This window comes from Pseudophryne corroboree, chromosome 3 (assembly GCF_028390025.1).
Source record: "Pseudophryne corroboree isolate aPseCor3 chromosome 3, aPseCor3.hap2, whole genome shotgun sequence".
Taxonomy (NCBI): domain Eukaryota; kingdom Metazoa; phylum Chordata; class Amphibia; order Anura; family Myobatrachidae; genus Pseudophryne; species Pseudophryne corroboree.
In genome coordinates, this window is record NC_086446.1 from 115,693,623 (window position 1) to 115,709,499 (window position 15,877).

The following is a 15,877-nucleotide window of genomic DNA, read 5'->3' on the forward strand; positions in this document are numbered from 1 at the left end:
AAATAAATATGTTTGAAAATGGTATGCATCAACAGAACGGTGTTGGCAGTATAAAAATATCTACAGCACCTTGTATTCCCAGGTGGTCTCCCATCCAAGTACTAACCAGGCCCAACACTGCTTAGCTTCCTAGATCAGATGAGATTGGGCGTATCCAGTGTGGTGTGGCTGTAGATGACCTTTGTGATTTCTGTTAGAACTTTTCTACTTCTAACTACTGGTTCATAAATGAATACGTTTGAAAATGGAATGCATCAACAGAACGGTGTTGGCAGTATAAAAATATCTACACCACCTATGAATTCCCAGGTGGTCTCCCATCCAAGTACTAACCAGGCCCAACACTGCTTAGCTTCCAAGATCAGATGAGATTGGGCATATCCAGTGTGGTGTGGCTGTAGAAGAGCTTTATGGTTTCTGTTAGTACTTTTCTACTTCTAACTACTGGTTCATAAATAAATATGTTTGAAAATGGAATGCATCAACAGAACGGTGTTGGTAGTATAAAAATATCTACAGCACCTTGTATTCCCAGGTGGTCTCCCATCCAAGTACTAACCAGGCCCAACACTGCTTAGCTTCCAAGATCAGATGAGATTGGGCGTATCCAGTGTGGTGTTGCTGTAGATGAAATTCTGGTTTCTGTTAGAACTTTTCTACTTCTAACTACTGGTTCATAAATGAATACGTTTTAAAATGGAATGCATCAACAGAACGGTGTTGGCAGTATAAACATATCTACAGCACCTTGTATTCCCAGGTGGTCTCCCATCCAAGTACTAACCAGGCCCAACACTGCTTAGCTTCCAAGATCAGATGAGAATGGGCGTATCCAGTGTGGTGTTGCTGTAGATGAACTTTCTGGTTTCTGTTAGAACTTTTCTACTTCTAACTACTGGTTCATAAATAAATATGTTTGAAAATGGTATGCATCAACAGAACGGTGTTGGCAGTATAAAAATATCTACAGCACCTTGTATTCCCAGGTGGTCTCCCATCCAAGTACTAACCAGGCCCAACACTGCTTAGCTTCCTAGATCAGATGAGATTGGGCGTATCCAGTGTGGTGTGGCTGTAGATGACCTTTGTGATTTCTGTTAGAACTTTTCTACTTCTAACTACTGGTTCATAAATGAATACGTTTGAAAATGGAATGCATCAACAGAACGGTGTTGGCAGTATAAAAATATCTACACCACCTATGAATTCCCAGGTGGTCTCCCATCCAAGTACTAACCAGGCCCAACACTGCTTAGCTTCCAAGATCAGATGAGATTGGGCATATCCAGTGTGGTGTGGCTGTAGAAGAGCTTTATGGTTTCTGTTAGTACTTTTCTACTTCTAACTACTGGTTCATAAATAAATATGTTTGAAAATGGAATGCATCAACAGAACGGTGTTGGTAGTATAAAAATATCTACAGCACCTTGTATTCCCAGGTGGTCTCCCATCCAAGTACTAACCAGGCCCAACACTGCTTAGCTTCCAAGATCAGATGAGATTGGGCGTATCCAGTGTGGTGTTGCTGTAGATGAACTTTCTGGTTTCTGTTAGAACTTTTCAACTTCTAACTACTGGTTCATAAATGAATACGTTTTAAAATGGAATGCATCAACAGAACGGTGTTGGCAGTATAAAATTATCTACAGCACCTTGTATTCCCAGGTGGTCTCCCATCCAAGTACTAACCAGGCCCAACACTGCTTAGCTTTCTAGATCAGATGAGATTGGGCGTATCCAGTGTGGTGTGGCTGTAGATGAGCTTTGCGGTTTCTGTTAGAACTTTTCTACTTCTAACTACTGGTTCATAAATGAATACGTTTGAAAATGGAATGCATCAACAGAACGGTGTTGGTAGTATAAAAATATCTACAGCACCTTGTATTCCCAGGTGGTCTCCCATCCAAGTACTAACCAGGCCCAACACTGCTTAGCTTCCAAGATCAGATGAGATTGGGCTTATACAGTGTGGTGTGGCTGTAGATGAGCTTTATGGTTTCTGTTAGAACTTTTCTACTTCTAACTACTGGTTCATAAATGAATACGTTTGAAAATGGAATGCATCAACAGAACGTGTTGGTAGTATAAAAATATCTACAGCACCTTGTATTCCCAGGTGGTCTCCCATCCAAGTACTAACCATGCCCAACACTGCTTAGCTTCCTAGATCAGATGAGATGAGATTGGGCGTATCCAGTGTGGTGTGGCTGTAGATGAGCTTTGTGGTTTTTGTTAGAACTTTTCTACTTTTAACTACTGGTTCATAAATGAATACGTTTGAAAATGGAATGCATCAACAGAACGGTGTTGGCAGTATAAAAATATCTACAGCACCTATGTATTCCCAGGTGGTCTCCCATCCAAGTACTAACCAGGCCCAACACTGCTTAGCTTCCAAGATCAGATGAGATTGGGCATATCCAGTGTGGGGTGACTGTAGAAGAGCTTTATGGTTTCTGTTAGTACTTTTCTACTTCTAACTACTGGTTCATAAATGAATACGTTTGAAAATGGAATGCATCAACAGAACGGTGTTGGTAGTATAAAAATATCTACAGCACCTTGTATTCCCAGGTGGCCTCCCATCCAAGTACTAACCAGGCCCAACACTGCTTAGCTTTCAAGATCAGATGAGATTGGGCGTATCCAGTGTGGTGTGGCTCTAGATGAGCTTTATGGTTTCTGTTAGAACTTTTCTACTTCTAACTACTGGTTCATAAATGAATACGTTTGAAAATGGAATGCATCAACAGAACGTGTTGGTAGTATAAAAATATCTACAGGACCTTGTATTCCCAGGTGGTCTCCCATCCAAGTACTAACCATGCCCAACACTGCTTAGCTTCCTAGATCAGATGAGATGAGATTAGGCGTATCCAGTGTGGTGTGGCTGTAGATGAGCTTTGTGGTTTCTGTTAGAACTTTTCTACTTCTAACTACTGGTTCATAAATGAATACGTTTGAAAATGGAATGCATCAACAGAACGGTGTTGGCAGTATAAAAATATCTACAGCACCTATGTATTCCCAGGTGGTCTCCCATCCAAGTACTAACCAGGCCCAACACTGCTTAGCTTCCAAGATCAGATGAGATTGGGCATATCCAGTGTGGTGTGGCTGTAGAAGAGCTTTATGGTTTCTGTTAGTACTTTTCTACTTCTAACTACTGGTTCATAAATGAATACGTTTGAAAATGGAATGCATCAACAGAACGGTGTTGGTAGTATAAAAATATCTACAGCACCTTGTATTCCCAGGTGGTTTCCCATCCAAGTACTAACCAGGCCCAACACTGCTTAGCTTCCAAGATCAGATGAGATTGGACGCATCCAGTATGGTGTTGTTGTAGATGAACTTTCTGGTTTCTGTTAGAACTTTTCTACTTCTAACTACTGGTTCATAAATGAATACGTTTTAAAATGGAATGCATCAACAGAACGGTGTTGGCAGTATAAAAATATCTACAGCACCTTGTATTCCCAGGTGGTCTCCCATCCAAGTACTAACCAGGCCCTACACTGCTTAGCTTCCAAGATCAGATGAGATTGGGCGAATTCAGTGTGGTGTGGCTGTAGATGAGCTTTGTGGTTTCTGTTAGAACTTTTCTACTTCTAACTACTGGTTCATAAATGAATACGTTTGAAAATGGAATGCATCAACAGAACGGTGTTGGCAGTATAAAAATATCTACAGCACCTTGTATTCCCAGGTGGTCTCCCATCCAAGTACTAACCAGGCCCAACACTGCTTAGCTTCCAAGATCAGATGAGATTGGGCGTATCCAGTGTGGTGTGGCTGTAGATGAGCTTTGTGGTTTCTGTTTGAACTTTTCTACTTCTAACTACTGGTTCATAAATGAATACATTTGAAAATTGAATGCATCAACAGAACGGTGTTGGCAGTATAAAAATATCTACAGCACCTTGTATTCCCAGGTGGTCTCCCATCCAAGTACTAACCAGGCCCAACACTGCTTAGCTTCCAAGATCAGATGAGATTGGGCATATCCAGTGTGGTGTGGCTGTAGAAGAGCTTTATGGTATCTGTTAGTACTTTTCTACTTCTAACTACTGGTTCATAAATGAATACGTTTGAAAATGGAATGCATCAACAGAATGGTGTTGGTAGTATAAAAATATCTACAGCACCTTGTATTCCCAGGTGGTCTCCCACCCAAGTACTAACCAGGCCCAACACTGCTTAGCTTCCAAGATCAGATGAGATTGGGCGTATCCAGTGTGGTGTTGCTGTAGATGAACTTTCTGGTTTCTGTTAGAACTTTTCTACTTCTAACTACTAGTTCATAAATGAATACGTTTTAAAATGGAATGCATCAACAGAACGGTGTTGGCAGTATAAAAATATCTACAGCACCTTGTATTCCCAGGTGGTCTCCCATCCAAGTACTAACCCGGCCCAACACTGCTTAGCTTCCAAGATCAGATGAGATTGGGCGTATCCAGTGTGGTGTGGCTGTAGATGAGCTTTGTGGTTTCTGTTAGAACTTTTCTACTTCTAACTACTGGTTCATAAATGAATACGTTTGAAAATGGAATGCATCAACAGAACGGTGTTGGCAGTATAAAAATATCTACAGCACCTTGTATTCCCAGGTGGTCTCCCATCCAAGTACTAACCAGGCCCAACACTGCTTAGCTTCCAAGATCAGAGGAGATTGGGCGTATCCAGTGTGGTGTGGCTGTAGATGAGCTTTGTGGTTTCTGTTAGAACTTTTCTACTTCTAACTACTGGTTCATAAATGAATACGTTTGAAGATGGAATGCATCAACAGAACGGTGTTGGCAGTATAAAAAAAAATATCTACAGCACCTTGTATTCCCAGGTGGTCTCCCATCCAAGTACTAACCAGGCCCAACACTGCTTAGCTTCCAAGATCAGATGAGATTGGGCGTATCCAGTGTGGTGTGGCTGTAGATGAGCTTAGTGGTTTCTGTAAGAACTTTTCTACTTCTAACTACTGGTTCATAAATGAATACATTTGAAAATGGAATGCATCAACAGAACGGTGTTGGCAGTATACAAATATCTACAGCACCTTGTATTCCCAGGTGGTCTCCCACCCAAGTACTAACCAGGCCCAACACTGCTTAGCTTCCAAGATCAGATGAGATTGGGCTTATATAGTGTGGTGTGGCTGTAGATGAGCTTTATGGTTTCTGTTAGAACTTTTCTACTTCTAACTACTGGTTCATAAATGAATACGTTTGAAAATGGAATGCATCAACAGAACGTGTTGGTAGTATAAAAATATCTACAGCACCTTGTATTCCCAGGTGGTCTCCCATCCAAGTACTAACCATGCCCAACACTGCTTAGCTTCCTAGATCAGATGAGATGAGATTGGGCGTATCCAGTGTGGTGTGGCTGTAGATGAGCTTTGTGGTTTTTGTTAGAACTTTTCTACTTTTAACTACTGGTTCATAAATGAATACGTTTGAAAATGGAATGCATCAACAGAACGGTGTTGGCAGTATAAAAATATCTACAGCACCTATGTATTCCCAGGTGGTCTCCCATCCAAGTACTAACCAGGCCCAACACTGCTTAGCTTCCAAGATCAGATGAGATTGGGCATATCCAGTGTGGTGTGACTGTAGAAGAGCTTTATGGTTTCTGTTAGTACTTTTCTACTTCTAACTACTGGTTCATAAATGAATACGTTTGAAAATGGAATGCATCAACAGAACGGTGTTGGTAGTATAAAAATATCTACAGCACCTTGTATTCCCAGGTGGTCTCCCATCCAAGTACTAACCAGGCCCAACACTGCTTAGCTTTCAAGATCAGATGAGATTGGGCGTATCCAGTGTGGTGTGTCTCTAGATGAGCTTTATGGTTTCTGTTAGAACTTTTCTACTTCTAACTACTGGTTCATAAATGAATACGTTTGAAAATGGAATGCATCAACAGAACGTGTTGGTAGTATAAAAATATCTACAGCACCTTGTATTCCCAGGTGGTCTCCCATCCAAGTACTAACCATGCCCAACACTGCTTAGCTTCCTAGATCAGATGAGATGAGATTAGGCGTATCCAGTGTGGTGTGGCTGTAGATGAGCTTTGTGGTTTCTGTTAGAACTTTTCTACTTCTAACTACTGGTTCATAAATGAATACGTTTGAAAATGGAATGCATCAACAGAACGGTGTTGGCAGTATAAAAATATCTACAGCACCTATGTATTCCCAGGTGGTCTCCCATCCAAGTACTAACCAGGCCCAACACTGCTTAGCTTCCAAGATCAGATGAGATTGGGCATATCCAGTGTGGTGTGGCTGTAGAAGAGCTTTATGGTTTCTGTTAGTACTTTTCTACTTCTAACTACTGGTTCATAAATGAATACGTTTGAAAATGGAATGCATCAACAGAACGGTGTTGGTAGTATAAAAATATCTACAGCACCTTGTATTCCCAGGTGGTTTCCCATCCAAGTACTAACCAGGCCCAACACTGCTTAGCTTCCAAGATCAGATGAGATTGGGCGCATCCAGTGTGGTGTTGCTGTAGATGAACTTTCTGGTTTCTGTTAGAACTTTTCTACTTCTAACTACTGGTTCATAAATGAATACGTTTTAAAATGGAATGCATCAACAGAACGGTGTTGGCAGTATAAAAATATCTACAGCACCTTGTATTCCCAGGTGGTCTCCCATCCAAGTACTAACCAGGCCCAATACTGCTTAGCTTCCAAGATCAGATGAGATTGGGCGAATCCAGTGTGGTGTGGCTGTAGATGAGCTTTGTGGTTTCTGTTAGAACTTTTCTACTTCTAACTACTGGTTCATAAATGAATACGTTTGAAAATGGAATGCATCAACAGAACGGTGTTGGCAGTATAAAAATATCTACAGCACCTTGTATTCCCAGGTGGTCTCCCATCCAAGTACTAACCAGGCCCAACACTGCTTAGCTTCCAAGATCAGATGAGATTGGGCGTATCCAGTGTGGTGTGGCTGTAGATGAGCTTTGTGGTTTCTGTTTGAACTTTTCTACTTCTAACTACTGGTTCATAAATGAATACATTTGAAAATGGAATGCATCAACAGAACGGTGTTGGCAGTATAAAAATATCAACAGCACCTTGTATTCCCAGGTGGTCTCCCATCCAAGTACTGACCAGGCCCAACACTGCTTAGCTTCCAAGATCAGATGAGATTTGGCGTATCCAGTGTGGTGTGGCTGTAGATGAGCTTTGTGGTTTCTGTTTGAACTTTTCTACTTCTAACTACTGGTTCATAAATGAATACATTTGAAAATTGAATGCATCAACAGAACGGTGTTGGCAGTATAAAAATATCTACAGCACCTTGTATTCCCAGGTGGTCTCCCATCCAAGTACTAACCATGCCCAACACTGCTTAGCTTCTTAGATCAGATGAGATGAGATTGGGCGTATCCAGTGTGGTTTGGCTGTAGATGAGCTTTGTGTTTCTGTTAGAACTTTTCTACTTCTAGCTACTGGTTCATAAATGAATACGTTTGAAAATGGAATTCATCAACAGAACGGTGTTGGCAGTATAAAAATATCTACAGCACCTATGTATTCCCAGGTGGTCTCCCATCCAAGTACTAACCAGGCCCAACACTGCTTAGCTTCCAAGATCAGATGAGATTGGGCATATCCAGTGTGGTGTGGCTGTAGAAGAGCTTTATGGTTTCTGTTAGTACTTTTCTACTTCTAACTACTGGTTCATAAATGAATACGTTTGAAAATGGAATGCATCAACAGAACGGTGTTGGTAGTATAAAAATATCTACAGCACCTTGTATTCCCAGGTGGTCTCCCATCCAAGTACTAACCAGGCCCAACACTGCTTAGCTTCCAAGATCAGATGAGATTGGGCGTATCCAGTGCGGTGTGGCTGTAGATGAGCTTTGTGGTTTCTGTTAGAACTTTTCTACTTCTAACTACTGGTTCATAAATGAATACGTTTGAAAATGGAATGCATCAACAGAACGGTGTTGGCAGTATAAAAATATCTACAGCACCTTGTATTCCCAGGTGGTCTCCCATCCAAGTACTAACCAGGCCCAACACTGCTTAGCTTCCAAGATCAGAGGAGATTGGGCGTATCCAGTGTGGTGTGGCTGTAGATGAGCTTTGTGGTTTCTGTTAGAACTTTTCTATTTCTAACTACTGGTTCATAAATGAATACGTTTGAAGATGGAATGCATCAACAGAACGGTGTTGGCAGTATAAAAAAAAATATCTACAGCACCTTGTATTCCCAGGTGGTCTCCCATCCAAGTACTAACCAGGCCCAACACTGCTTAGTTTCCAAGATCAGATGAGATTGGGCGTATCCAGTGCGGTGTGGCTGTAGATGAGCTTTGTGGTTTCTGTTAGAACTTTTCTACTGCTAACTACTGGTTCATAAATGAATACGTTTGAAAATGGAATGCATCAACAGAACGGTGTTGGCAGTATAAAAATATCTACAGCACCTTGTATTCCCAGGTGGTCTCCCATCAAAGTACTAACCAGGCCCAACACTGCTTAGCTTCCAAGATCAGATGAGATTGGGCGTATCCAGTGTGGTGTGGCTGTAGATGAGCTTTGTGGTTTCTGTTAGAACTTTTTTACTTCTAACTACTGGTTCATAAATGAATACGTTTGAAAATGGAATGCATCAACAGAACGGTGTTGGCAGTATAAAAATATCTACAGCACCTTGTATTCCCAGGTGGTCTCCCATCCAAGTACTAACCAGGCACAATACACTGCTTAGCTTCCAAGATCAGATGAGATTGGGCGAATCCAGTGTGGTGTGGCTGTAGATGAGCTTTGTGGTTTCTGTTAGAACTTTTCTACTTCTAACTACTGGTTCATAAATGAATAAGTTTGAAAATGGAATGCATCAACAGAACGGTGTTGGCAGTATAAAAATATCTACAGCACCTTGTATTCCCAGGTGGTCCCCCATCCAAGTACTAACCAGGCGCAACACAACTTAGCTTCCAAGACCAGATGAGATTGGGCGTATCCAGTGTGGTGTGGCTGTAGATGAGCTTTGTGGTTTCTGTTTGAACTTTTCTACTTCTAACTACTGGTTCATAAATGAATACATTTGAAAATGGAATGCATCAACAGAATGGTGTTGGTAGTATAAAAATATCTACAGCACCTTGTATTCCCAGGTGGTCTCCCATCCAAGTACTAACCAGTCCCAACACTGCTTAGCTAACAAGATCAGATGAGATTGGGCGTATCCAGTGTGGTGTGGCTGTAGATGAGCTTTATGGTTTCTGTTAGAACTTTTCTACTTCTAACTACTGGTTCATAAATGAATACGTTTGAAAATGGAATGCATCAACAGAACGGTGTTGGCAGTATAAAAATATCTACAGCACCTTGTATTCCAGGTGGTCTCCCATCCATGTACTAACCAGGCCCAACACTGCTTAGCTTCCAAGATCAGATGAGATTGGGCGTATCCAGTGTGGTGTGGCTGTAGATTAACTTTGTGGTTTCTGTTAGAACTTTTCTACTTCTAACTACTGGTTCATAAATGAATACGTTTGAAAATGGAATGCATCAACAGAACGGTGTTGGCAGTATGAAAATATCTACAGCACCTTGTATTCCCAGGTGGTCTCCCATCCAAGTACTAACCAGGCCCAACACTGCTTAGTTTCCAAGATCAGATAAGATTGGGCGTATCCAGTGTGGTGTTGCTGTAGATGAACTTTCTGGTTTCTATTAGAACTTTTCTACTTCTAACTACCGGTTCATAAATGAATACGTTTTAAAATGGAATGCATCAACAGAACGGTGTTGGCAGTATAAAAATTTCTATAGCACCTTGTATTCCCAGGTGGTCTCCCATCCAAGTACTAACCAGGCACAACACTACTTAGCTTCCAAGATCAGATGAGATTGGGCGTATCCAGTGTGGTGTGGCTGTAGATGAGCTTTGTGGTTTCTGTTAGAACTTTTCTACTTCTAACTACTGGTTCATAAATGAATACGTTTGAAAATGGAATGCATCAACAGAACGGTGTTGGCAGTATAAAAATATCTACAGCACCTTGTATTCCCAGGTGGTCTCCCATCCAAGTACTAACCAGGCCCAACACTGCTTAGTTTCCAAGATCAGATGAGATTGGGCGTATCCAGTGTGGTGTGGCTGTAGATGAGCTTTGTGGTTTCTGTTTGAACTTTTCTACTACTAACTACTGGTTCATAAATGAATACATTTGAAAATGGAATGCATCAACAGAACGGTGTTGGCAGTATAAAAATATCTACAGCACCTTGTATTCCCAGGTGGTCTCCCATCCAAGTACTAACCAGGCCCAACACTGCTTGGCTTCCAAGATCAGATGAGATTGGGCATATCCAGTGTGGTGTGGCTGTAGATGAGCTTTATGGTTTCTGTTAGAACTTTTCTACTTCTAACTACTGGTTCATAAATGAATACGTTTGAAAATGGAATGCATCAACAGAACGGTGTTGGTAGTATAAAAATATCTACAGCACCTTGTATTCCCAGGTGATCTCCCATCCAAGTACTAACCAGGCCCAACACTGCTTAGCTTCCAAGATCAGATGAGATTGGGCGTATCCAGTGTGGTGTCGCTGTAGATGAGCTTTGTGGTTTCTGTTAGAACTTTTCTACTTCTAACTACTGGTTCATAAATGAATACGTTTGAAAATGGAATGCATCAACAGAACGGTGTTGGCAGTATAAAAAAAAATATCTACAGCACCTTGTATTCCCAGTTGGTCTCCCATCCAAGTACTAACAAGGCCCAACACTGCTTAGCTTCCAAGATCAGATGAGATTGGGCGTATCCAGTGTGGTGTGGCTGTAGATGAGCTTAGTGGTTTCTGTTAGAACTTTTCTACTTCTAACTACTGGTTCATAAATGAATACGTTTTAAAATGGAATGCATCAACAGAACGGTGTTGGCAGTATAAAAATATCTACAGCACCTTGTATTCCCAGGTGGTCTCCCATCCAAGTACTAACCAGGCCCAACACTGCTTAGCTTCCAATATCAGATGAGATTGGGCGTATCCAGTGTGGTGTAGCTGTAGATGACCTTTGTGGTTTCTGTTTGAACTTTTCTACTTCTAACTACTGGTTCATAAATGAATACGTTTGAAGATGGAATGCATCAACAGAACGGTGTTGGCAGTATAAAAAAAGATATCTACAGCACCTTGTATTCCCAGGTGGTCTCCCATCCAAGTACTAACCAGGCCCAACACTGCTTAGCTTCCAAGATCAGATGAGATTGGGCGTATCCAGTGTGGTGTTGCTGTAGATGAACTTTCTGGTTTCTATTAGAACTTTTCTACTTCTAACTACCGGTTCATAAATGAATACGTTTTAAAATGGAATGCATCAACAGAACGGTGTTGGCAGTATAAAAATATCTATAGCACCTTGTATTCCCAGGTGGTCTCCCATCCAAGTACTAACCAGGCCCAACACTACTTAGCTTCCAAGATCAGATGAGATTGGGCGTATCCAGTGTGGTGTGGCTGTAGATGAGCTTTGTGGTTTCTGTTAGAACTTTTCTACTTCTAACTACTGGTTCATAAATGAATACGTTTGAAAATGGAATGCATCAACAGAACGGTGTTGGCAGTATAAAAATATCTACAGCACCTTGTATTCCCAGGTGGTCTCCCATCCAAGTACTAACCAGGCCCAACACTGCTTAATTTCCAAGATCAGATGAGATTGGGCATATCCAGTGTGGTGTGGATGTAGATGAGCTTTGTGGTTTCTGTTTGAACTTTTCTACTACTAACTACTGGTTCATAAATGAATACATTTGAAAATGGAATGCATCAACAGAACGGTGTTGGCAGTATAAAAATATCTACAGCACCTTGTATTCCCAGGTGGTCTCCCATCCAAGTACTAACCAGGCCCAACACTGCTTGGCTTCCAAGATCAGATGAGATTGGGCATATCCAGTGTGGTGTGGCTGTAGATGAGCTTTATGGTTTCTGTTAGAACTTTTCTACTTCTAACTACTGGTTCATAAATGAATACGTTTGAAAATGGAATGCATCAACAGAACGGTGTTGGTAGTATAAAAATATCTACAGCACCTTGTATTCCCAGGTGGTCTCCCATCCAAGTACTAACCAGGCCCAACACTGCTTAGCTTCCAAGATCAGATGAGATTGGGCGTATCCAGTGTGGTGTCGCTGTAGATGAGCTTTATGGTTTCTGTTAGAACTTTTCTACTTCTAACTACTGGTTCATAAATGAATACGTTTGAAAATGGAATGCATCAACAGAACGGTGTTGGCAGTATAAAAATATCTACAGCACCTATGTATTCCCAGTTGGTCTCCCATCCAAGTACTAACCAGGCCCAACACTGCTTAGCTTCCAAGATCAGATGAGATTGGGCATATCCAGTGTGGTGTGGCTGTAGAAGAGCTTTATGGTTTCTGTTAGTACTTTTCTACTTCTAACTACTGGTTCATAAATGAATACGTTTGAAAATGGAATACATCAACAGAACGGTGTTGGTAGTATAAAAATATCTACAGCACCTTGTATTCCCAGGTGGTCTCCCATCCAAGTACTAACCAGGCCCAACACTGCTTAGCTTCCAAGATCAGATGAGATTGGGCATATCCAGTGTGGTGTGGCTGTAGAAGAGCTTTATGATTTCTGTTAGTACTTTTCTACTTCTAACTACTGGTTCATAAATGAATACATTTGAAAATGGAATGCATCAACAGAACGGTGTTGGCAGTATAAAAATATCTACAGCACCTTGTATTCCCAGGTGGTCTCCCATCCAAGTACTAACCAGGCCCAACACTGCTTAGCTTCCAAGATCAGATGAGATTGGGCGTATCCAGTGGGGTGTAGCTGTAGATGACCTTTGTGGTTTCTGTTTGAACTTTTCTACTTCTAACTACTGGTTCATAAATGAAAACGTTTGAAAATGGAATGCATCAACAGAACGGTGTTAGCAGTATAAAAATATCCACAGCACCTTGTATTCCCAGGTGGTCTCCCATCCAAGTACTATCCAGGCCCAACACTGCTTAGCTTCCAAGATCAGATGAGATTGGGCGTATCCAGTGTGGTGTGGCTGTAGATGAACTTTCTGGTTTCTGTTTGAACTTTTCTACTTCTAACTACTGGTTCATAAATGAATACGTTTTAAAATGGAATGCATCAACAGAACGGTGTTGGCAGTATAAAAATATCTACAGCACCTTGTATTCCCAGGTGGTCTCCCATCCAAGTACTAACCAGGCACAATACACTGCTTAGCTTCCAAGATCAGATGAGATTGGGCGAATCCAGTGTGGTGTGGCTGTAGATGAGCTTTGTGGTTTCTGTTAGAACTTTTCTACTTCTAACTACTGGTTCATAAATGAATACGTTTGAAAATGGAATGCATCAACAGAACGGTGTTGGCAGTATAAAAATATCTACAGCACCTTGTATTCCCAGGTGGTCTCCGATCCAAGTACTAACCAGGCACAATACACTGCTTAGCTTCCAAGATCAGATGAGATTGGGCGTATCCAGTGTGGTGTTGCTGTAGATGAACTTTCTGGTTTGTTAGAACTTTTCTACTTCTAACTACTGGTTCATAAATGAATACTTTTTAAAATGGAATGCATCAACAGAATGGTGTTGGCAGTATAAAAATATCTACAGCACCTTGTATTCCCAGGTGGTTTCCCATCCAAGTACTAACCAGGCCCAACACTGCTTAACTTCCAAGATCAGATGAGATTGGGCGTATCCAGTGTTGTGTGGCTGTAGATGAACTTTCTGGTTTCTGTTAGAACTTTTCTACTTCTAACTACTGGTTCATAAATGAATACGTTTTAAAATGGAATGCATCAACAGAACGGTGTTGGCAGTATAAAAATATCTACAGCACCTTGTATTCCCAGGTGGTCTCCCATCCAAGTACTAACCAGGCACAATACACTGCTTAGCTTCCAAGATCAGATGAGATTGGGCGAATCCAGTGTGGTGTGGCTGTAGATGAGCTTTGTGGTTTCTGTTAGAACTTTTCTACTTCTAACTACTGGTTCATAAATGAATAAGTTTGAAAATGGAATGCATCAACAGAACGGTGTTGGCAGTATAAAAATATTTACAGCACCTTGTATTCCCAGGTGGTCCCCCATCCAAGTACTAACCAGGCGCAACACAGCTTAGCTTCCAAGACCAGATGAGATTGGGCGTATCCAGTGTGGTGTGGCTGTAGATGAGCTTTGTGGTTTCTGTTTGAACTTTTCTACTTCTAACTACTGGTTCATAAATGAATACATTTGAAAATGGAATGCATCAACAGAATGGTGTTGGTAGTATAAAAATATCTACAGCACCTTGTATTCCCAGGTGGTCTTCCATCCAAGTACTAACCAGGCCCAACACTGCTTAGCTAACAAGATCAGATGAGATTGGGCGTATCCAGTGTGGTGTGGCTGTAGATGAGCTTTATGGTTTCTGATAGAACTTTTCTACTTCTAACTACTGGTTCATAAATGAATACATTTGAAAATGGAATGCATCAACAGAACGGTGTTGGCAGTATAAAAATATCTACAGCACCTTGTATTCCTCGTGGTCTCCCATCCAAGTACTAACCAGGCCCAACACTGCTTAGCTTCCAAGATCAGATGAGATTGGGCGTATCCAGTGTGGTGTGGCTGTAGATTAACTTTGTGGTTTCTGTTAGAACTTTTCTACTTCTAACTACCGGTTCATAAATGAATACGTTTTAAAATGGAATGCATCAACAGAACGGTGTTGGCAGTATAAAAATATCTATAGCACCTTGTATTCCCAGGTGGTCTCCCATCCAAGTACTAACCAGGCCCGACACTACTTAGCTTCCAAGATCAGATGAGATTGGGCGTATCCAGTGTGGTGTGGCTGTAGATGAGCTTTGTGGTTTCTGTTAGAACTTTTCTACTTCTAACTACTGGTTCATAAATGAATACGTTTGAAAATGGAATGCATCAACAGAACGGTGTTGGCAGTATAAAAATATCTACAGCACCTTGTATTCCCAGGTGGTCTCCCATCCAAGTACTAACCAGGCCCAACACTGCTTAGTTTCCAAGATCAGATGAGATTGGGCGTATCCAGTGTGGTGTGGCTGTAGATGAGCTTTGTGGTTTCTGTTTGAACTTTTCTACTACTAACTACTGGTTCATAAATAAATACATTTGAAAATGGAATGCATCAACAGAACGGTGTTGGCAGTATAAAAATATCTACAGCACCTTGTATTCCCAGGTGGTCTCCCATCCAAGTACTAACCAGGCCCAACACTGCTTGGCTTCCAAGATCAGATGAGATTGGGCATATCCAGTGTGGTGTGGCTGTAGATGAGCTTTATGGTTTCTGTTAGAACTTTTCTACTTCTAACTACTGGTTCATAAATGAATACGTTTGAAAATGGAATGCATCAACAGAACGGTGTTGGTAGTATAAAAATATCTACAGCACCTTGTATTCCCAGGTGATCTCCCATCAAAGTACTAACCAGGCCCAACACTGCTTAGCTTCCAAGATCAGATGAGATTGGGCGTATCCAGTGTGGTGTCGCTGTAGATGAGCTTTATGATTTCTGTTAGAACTTTTCTACTTCTAACTACTGGTTCATAAATGAATACGTTTGAAAATGGAATGCATCAACAGAACGGTGTTGGTAGTATAAAAATATCTACAGCACATTGTATTCCCAGGTGGTCTCCCATCCAAGTACTAACCATGCCCAACACTGCTTAGCTTCCTAGATCAGATGAGATGAGATTGGGCGTATCCAGTGTGGTGTGGCAGTATATGAGCTTTGTGGTTTCTGTTAGAACTTTTCTACTTCTAACTACTGGTTCATAAATG

General features: G+C 41.3%; 43 non-coding genes and 27 pseudogenes across 43 annotated transcripts; all 70 read right to left on the reverse strand.

Annotated features, from left to right (window-relative positions):
- Positions 1-57: 57 nt before the first annotated feature.
- On the reverse strand, positions 58-176 carry LOC135065449 (5S ribosomal RNA). The gene has a single exon (XR_010251732.1). It is a non-coding gene; the product is annotated as a 5S ribosomal RNA (ribosomal RNA).
- Positions 177-283: 107 nt separating this feature from the next.
- LOC134891131 (5S ribosomal RNA) lies at positions 284-403 on the reverse strand (annotated as a pseudogene).
- Positions 404-510: 107 nt separating this feature from the next.
- Positions 511-629, reverse strand: LOC135059965 (5S ribosomal RNA). The gene has a single exon (XR_010246360.1). It is a non-coding gene; the product is annotated as a 5S ribosomal RNA (ribosomal RNA).
- A 106-nt stretch (positions 630-735) lies between these two features.
- On the reverse strand, positions 736-854 carry LOC135070361 (5S ribosomal RNA). Its single transcript, XR_010256529.1, has one exon. It is a non-coding gene; the product is annotated as a 5S ribosomal RNA (ribosomal RNA).
- A 107-nt stretch (positions 855-961) lies between these two features.
- LOC135065450 (5S ribosomal RNA) lies at positions 962-1,080 on the reverse strand. Its single transcript, XR_010251733.1, has one exon. It is a non-coding gene; the product is annotated as a 5S ribosomal RNA (ribosomal RNA).
- A 107-nt stretch (positions 1,081-1,187) lies between these two features.
- LOC134891132 (5S ribosomal RNA) lies at positions 1,188-1,307 on the reverse strand (annotated as a pseudogene).
- A 107-nt stretch (positions 1,308-1,414) lies between these two features.
- On the reverse strand, positions 1,415-1,533 carry LOC135059966 (5S ribosomal RNA). Its single transcript, XR_010246361.1, has one exon. It is a non-coding gene; the product is annotated as a 5S ribosomal RNA (ribosomal RNA).
- A 107-nt stretch (positions 1,534-1,640) lies between these two features.
- LOC134884512 (5S ribosomal RNA) lies at positions 1,641-1,759 on the reverse strand. Its single transcript, XR_010168656.1, has one exon. It is a non-coding gene; the product is annotated as a 5S ribosomal RNA (ribosomal RNA).
- A 107-nt stretch (positions 1,760-1,866) lies between these two features.
- LOC135066744 (5S ribosomal RNA) lies at positions 1,867-1,985 on the reverse strand. Its single transcript, XR_010252985.1, has one exon. It is a non-coding gene; the product is annotated as a 5S ribosomal RNA (ribosomal RNA).
- Positions 1,986-2,091: 106 nt separating this feature from the next.
- LOC134893759 (5S ribosomal RNA) lies at positions 2,092-2,215 on the reverse strand (annotated as a pseudogene).
- Positions 2,216-2,322: 107 nt separating this feature from the next.
- Positions 2,323-2,442, reverse strand: LOC134890932 (5S ribosomal RNA; annotated as a pseudogene).
- A 107-nt stretch (positions 2,443-2,549) lies between these two features.
- On the reverse strand, positions 2,550-2,668 carry LOC134887101 (5S ribosomal RNA; annotated as a pseudogene).
- Positions 2,669-2,774: 106 nt separating this feature from the next.
- On the reverse strand, positions 2,775-2,898 carry LOC134896805 (5S ribosomal RNA; annotated as a pseudogene).
- Positions 2,899-3,005: 107 nt separating this feature from the next.
- Positions 3,006-3,125, reverse strand: LOC134885056 (5S ribosomal RNA). Its single transcript, XR_010169183.1, has one exon. It is a non-coding gene; the product is annotated as a 5S ribosomal RNA (ribosomal RNA).
- Positions 3,126-3,232: 107 nt separating this feature from the next.
- On the reverse strand, positions 3,233-3,351 carry LOC134891240 (5S ribosomal RNA; annotated as a pseudogene).
- Positions 3,352-3,458: 107 nt separating this feature from the next.
- On the reverse strand, positions 3,459-3,577 carry LOC135059317 (5S ribosomal RNA). Its single transcript, XR_010245725.1, has one exon. It is a non-coding gene; the product is annotated as a 5S ribosomal RNA (ribosomal RNA).
- A 107-nt stretch (positions 3,578-3,684) lies between these two features.
- Positions 3,685-3,803, reverse strand: LOC134896139 (5S ribosomal RNA). Its single transcript, XR_010171981.1, has one exon. It is a non-coding gene; the product is annotated as a 5S ribosomal RNA (ribosomal RNA).
- A 107-nt stretch (positions 3,804-3,910) lies between these two features.
- LOC135064482 (5S ribosomal RNA) lies at positions 3,911-4,029 on the reverse strand. Its single transcript, XR_010250792.1, has one exon. It is a non-coding gene; the product is annotated as a 5S ribosomal RNA (ribosomal RNA).
- A 107-nt stretch (positions 4,030-4,136) lies between these two features.
- Positions 4,137-4,255, reverse strand: LOC135061223 (5S ribosomal RNA). The gene has a single exon (XR_010247611.1). It is a non-coding gene; the product is annotated as a 5S ribosomal RNA (ribosomal RNA).
- A 107-nt stretch (positions 4,256-4,362) lies between these two features.
- LOC135059568 (5S ribosomal RNA) lies at positions 4,363-4,481 on the reverse strand. The gene has a single exon (XR_010245970.1). It is a non-coding gene; the product is annotated as a 5S ribosomal RNA (ribosomal RNA).
- A 107-nt stretch (positions 4,482-4,588) lies between these two features.
- Positions 4,589-4,707, reverse strand: LOC135062699 (5S ribosomal RNA). Its single transcript, XR_010249046.1, has one exon. It is a non-coding gene; the product is annotated as a 5S ribosomal RNA (ribosomal RNA).
- A 111-nt stretch (positions 4,708-4,818) lies between these two features.
- LOC134896151 (5S ribosomal RNA) lies at positions 4,819-4,937 on the reverse strand. The gene has a single exon (XR_010171983.1). It is a non-coding gene; the product is annotated as a 5S ribosomal RNA (ribosomal RNA).
- A 107-nt stretch (positions 4,938-5,044) lies between these two features.
- On the reverse strand, positions 5,045-5,163 carry LOC134887630 (5S ribosomal RNA; annotated as a pseudogene).
- A 106-nt stretch (positions 5,164-5,269) lies between these two features.
- LOC134893760 (5S ribosomal RNA) lies at positions 5,270-5,393 on the reverse strand (annotated as a pseudogene).
- Positions 5,394-5,500: 107 nt separating this feature from the next.
- On the reverse strand, positions 5,501-5,620 carry LOC134886851 (5S ribosomal RNA). The gene has a single exon (XR_010170928.1). It is a non-coding gene; the product is annotated as a 5S ribosomal RNA (ribosomal RNA).
- Positions 5,621-5,727: 107 nt separating this feature from the next.
- LOC134889599 (5S ribosomal RNA) lies at positions 5,728-5,846 on the reverse strand (annotated as a pseudogene).
- Positions 5,847-5,952: 106 nt separating this feature from the next.
- On the reverse strand, positions 5,953-6,076 carry LOC134894997 (5S ribosomal RNA; annotated as a pseudogene).
- Positions 6,077-6,183: 107 nt separating this feature from the next.
- Positions 6,184-6,303, reverse strand: LOC134885057 (5S ribosomal RNA). The gene has a single exon (XR_010169184.1). It is a non-coding gene; the product is annotated as a 5S ribosomal RNA (ribosomal RNA).
- Positions 6,304-6,410: 107 nt separating this feature from the next.
- Positions 6,411-6,529, reverse strand: LOC135062623 (5S ribosomal RNA). Its single transcript, XR_010248971.1, has one exon. It is a non-coding gene; the product is annotated as a 5S ribosomal RNA (ribosomal RNA).
- A 107-nt stretch (positions 6,530-6,636) lies between these two features.
- Positions 6,637-6,755, reverse strand: LOC135068337 (5S ribosomal RNA). Its single transcript, XR_010254541.1, has one exon. It is a non-coding gene; the product is annotated as a 5S ribosomal RNA (ribosomal RNA).
- Positions 6,756-6,862: 107 nt separating this feature from the next.
- On the reverse strand, positions 6,863-6,981 carry LOC134896163 (5S ribosomal RNA). The gene has a single exon (XR_010171984.1). It is a non-coding gene; the product is annotated as a 5S ribosomal RNA (ribosomal RNA).
- A 107-nt stretch (positions 6,982-7,088) lies between these two features.
- Positions 7,089-7,207, reverse strand: LOC134887181 (5S ribosomal RNA; annotated as a pseudogene).
- A 107-nt stretch (positions 7,208-7,314) lies between these two features.
- On the reverse strand, positions 7,315-7,438 carry LOC134895540 (5S ribosomal RNA; annotated as a pseudogene).
- A 106-nt stretch (positions 7,439-7,544) lies between these two features.
- Positions 7,545-7,664, reverse strand: LOC134885059 (5S ribosomal RNA). Its single transcript, XR_010169185.1, has one exon. It is a non-coding gene; the product is annotated as a 5S ribosomal RNA (ribosomal RNA).
- A 107-nt stretch (positions 7,665-7,771) lies between these two features.
- LOC134900840 (5S ribosomal RNA) lies at positions 7,772-7,890 on the reverse strand. The gene has a single exon (XR_010174343.1). It is a non-coding gene; the product is annotated as a 5S ribosomal RNA (ribosomal RNA).
- Positions 7,891-7,997: 107 nt separating this feature from the next.
- On the reverse strand, positions 7,998-8,116 carry LOC135062700 (5S ribosomal RNA). The gene has a single exon (XR_010249047.1). It is a non-coding gene; the product is annotated as a 5S ribosomal RNA (ribosomal RNA).
- A 111-nt stretch (positions 8,117-8,227) lies between these two features.
- On the reverse strand, positions 8,228-8,346 carry LOC135065670 (5S ribosomal RNA). The gene has a single exon (XR_010251944.1). It is a non-coding gene; the product is annotated as a 5S ribosomal RNA (ribosomal RNA).
- A 107-nt stretch (positions 8,347-8,453) lies between these two features.
- LOC134901262 (5S ribosomal RNA) lies at positions 8,454-8,572 on the reverse strand. Its single transcript, XR_010174753.1, has one exon. It is a non-coding gene; the product is annotated as a 5S ribosomal RNA (ribosomal RNA).
- Positions 8,573-8,679: 107 nt separating this feature from the next.
- Positions 8,680-8,800, reverse strand: LOC134893352 (5S ribosomal RNA; annotated as a pseudogene).
- Positions 8,801-8,907: 107 nt separating this feature from the next.
- Positions 8,908-9,026, reverse strand: LOC134893505 (5S ribosomal RNA; annotated as a pseudogene).
- Positions 9,027-9,133: 107 nt separating this feature from the next.
- LOC134891253 (5S ribosomal RNA) lies at positions 9,134-9,252 on the reverse strand (annotated as a pseudogene).
- A 107-nt stretch (positions 9,253-9,359) lies between these two features.
- Positions 9,360-9,477, reverse strand: LOC134887684 (5S ribosomal RNA; annotated as a pseudogene).
- Positions 9,478-9,584: 107 nt separating this feature from the next.
- LOC134889304 (5S ribosomal RNA) lies at positions 9,585-9,703 on the reverse strand (annotated as a pseudogene).
- Positions 9,704-9,810: 107 nt separating this feature from the next.
- Positions 9,811-9,929, reverse strand: LOC134893266 (5S ribosomal RNA; annotated as a pseudogene).
- A 107-nt stretch (positions 9,930-10,036) lies between these two features.
- On the reverse strand, positions 10,037-10,155 carry LOC135064846 (5S ribosomal RNA). Its single transcript, XR_010251142.1, has one exon. It is a non-coding gene; the product is annotated as a 5S ribosomal RNA (ribosomal RNA).
- A 107-nt stretch (positions 10,156-10,262) lies between these two features.
- On the reverse strand, positions 10,263-10,381 carry LOC135065075 (5S ribosomal RNA). Its single transcript, XR_010251366.1, has one exon. It is a non-coding gene; the product is annotated as a 5S ribosomal RNA (ribosomal RNA).
- Positions 10,382-10,488: 107 nt separating this feature from the next.
- Positions 10,489-10,607, reverse strand: LOC135066894 (5S ribosomal RNA). The gene has a single exon (XR_010253130.1). It is a non-coding gene; the product is annotated as a 5S ribosomal RNA (ribosomal RNA).
- Positions 10,608-10,718: 111 nt separating this feature from the next.
- On the reverse strand, positions 10,719-10,837 carry LOC134900792 (5S ribosomal RNA). The gene has a single exon (XR_010174296.1). It is a non-coding gene; the product is annotated as a 5S ribosomal RNA (ribosomal RNA).
- A 107-nt stretch (positions 10,838-10,944) lies between these two features.
- Positions 10,945-11,063, reverse strand: LOC135068428 (5S ribosomal RNA). Its single transcript, XR_010254630.1, has one exon. It is a non-coding gene; the product is annotated as a 5S ribosomal RNA (ribosomal RNA).
- Positions 11,064-11,174: 111 nt separating this feature from the next.
- LOC135059967 (5S ribosomal RNA) lies at positions 11,175-11,293 on the reverse strand. Its single transcript, XR_010246362.1, has one exon. It is a non-coding gene; the product is annotated as a 5S ribosomal RNA (ribosomal RNA).
- A 107-nt stretch (positions 11,294-11,400) lies between these two features.
- On the reverse strand, positions 11,401-11,519 carry LOC135069438 (5S ribosomal RNA). Its single transcript, XR_010255619.1, has one exon. It is a non-coding gene; the product is annotated as a 5S ribosomal RNA (ribosomal RNA).
- Positions 11,520-11,626: 107 nt separating this feature from the next.
- LOC135065823 (5S ribosomal RNA) lies at positions 11,627-11,745 on the reverse strand. Its single transcript, XR_010252093.1, has one exon. It is a non-coding gene; the product is annotated as a 5S ribosomal RNA (ribosomal RNA).
- Positions 11,746-11,852: 107 nt separating this feature from the next.
- LOC135065076 (5S ribosomal RNA) lies at positions 11,853-11,971 on the reverse strand. The gene has a single exon (XR_010251367.1). It is a non-coding gene; the product is annotated as a 5S ribosomal RNA (ribosomal RNA).
- Positions 11,972-12,078: 107 nt separating this feature from the next.
- LOC135059583 (5S ribosomal RNA) lies at positions 12,079-12,197 on the reverse strand. The gene has a single exon (XR_010245984.1). It is a non-coding gene; the product is annotated as a 5S ribosomal RNA (ribosomal RNA).
- Positions 12,198-12,304: 107 nt separating this feature from the next.
- Positions 12,305-12,424, reverse strand: LOC134888681 (5S ribosomal RNA; annotated as a pseudogene).
- A 107-nt stretch (positions 12,425-12,531) lies between these two features.
- Positions 12,532-12,650, reverse strand: LOC135064483 (5S ribosomal RNA). Its single transcript, XR_010250793.1, has one exon. It is a non-coding gene; the product is annotated as a 5S ribosomal RNA (ribosomal RNA).
- A 107-nt stretch (positions 12,651-12,757) lies between these two features.
- LOC135062648 (5S ribosomal RNA) lies at positions 12,758-12,876 on the reverse strand. The gene has a single exon (XR_010248996.1). It is a non-coding gene; the product is annotated as a 5S ribosomal RNA (ribosomal RNA).
- Positions 12,877-12,983: 107 nt separating this feature from the next.
- LOC135060309 (5S ribosomal RNA) lies at positions 12,984-13,102 on the reverse strand. The gene has a single exon (XR_010246699.1). It is a non-coding gene; the product is annotated as a 5S ribosomal RNA (ribosomal RNA).
- A 107-nt stretch (positions 13,103-13,209) lies between these two features.
- LOC134893353 (5S ribosomal RNA) lies at positions 13,210-13,330 on the reverse strand (annotated as a pseudogene).
- A 107-nt stretch (positions 13,331-13,437) lies between these two features.
- Positions 13,438-13,558, reverse strand: LOC134896384 (5S ribosomal RNA; annotated as a pseudogene).
- A 105-nt stretch (positions 13,559-13,663) lies between these two features.
- Positions 13,664-13,782, reverse strand: LOC135068889 (5S ribosomal RNA). Its single transcript, XR_010255080.1, has one exon. It is a non-coding gene; the product is annotated as a 5S ribosomal RNA (ribosomal RNA).
- A 107-nt stretch (positions 13,783-13,889) lies between these two features.
- LOC134893354 (5S ribosomal RNA) lies at positions 13,890-14,010 on the reverse strand (annotated as a pseudogene).
- A 107-nt stretch (positions 14,011-14,117) lies between these two features.
- LOC134893985 (5S ribosomal RNA) lies at positions 14,118-14,236 on the reverse strand (annotated as a pseudogene).
- Positions 14,237-14,343: 107 nt separating this feature from the next.
- LOC134887849 (5S ribosomal RNA) lies at positions 14,344-14,462 on the reverse strand (annotated as a pseudogene).
- Positions 14,463-14,569: 107 nt separating this feature from the next.
- On the reverse strand, positions 14,570-14,687 carry LOC134888593 (5S ribosomal RNA; annotated as a pseudogene).
- A 107-nt stretch (positions 14,688-14,794) lies between these two features.
- On the reverse strand, positions 14,795-14,913 carry LOC134884327 (5S ribosomal RNA). Its single transcript, XR_010168479.1, has one exon. It is a non-coding gene; the product is annotated as a 5S ribosomal RNA (ribosomal RNA).
- Positions 14,914-15,020: 107 nt separating this feature from the next.
- Positions 15,021-15,139, reverse strand: LOC135064847 (5S ribosomal RNA). Its single transcript, XR_010251143.1, has one exon. It is a non-coding gene; the product is annotated as a 5S ribosomal RNA (ribosomal RNA).
- A 107-nt stretch (positions 15,140-15,246) lies between these two features.
- Positions 15,247-15,365, reverse strand: LOC135065077 (5S ribosomal RNA). Its single transcript, XR_010251368.1, has one exon. It is a non-coding gene; the product is annotated as a 5S ribosomal RNA (ribosomal RNA).
- A 107-nt stretch (positions 15,366-15,472) lies between these two features.
- On the reverse strand, positions 15,473-15,591 carry LOC135068574 (5S ribosomal RNA). Its single transcript, XR_010254770.1, has one exon. It is a non-coding gene; the product is annotated as a 5S ribosomal RNA (ribosomal RNA).
- Positions 15,592-15,698: 107 nt separating this feature from the next.
- Positions 15,699-15,822, reverse strand: LOC134895434 (5S ribosomal RNA; annotated as a pseudogene).
- Between the last annotated feature and the right edge of the window lie 55 nt (positions 15,823-15,877).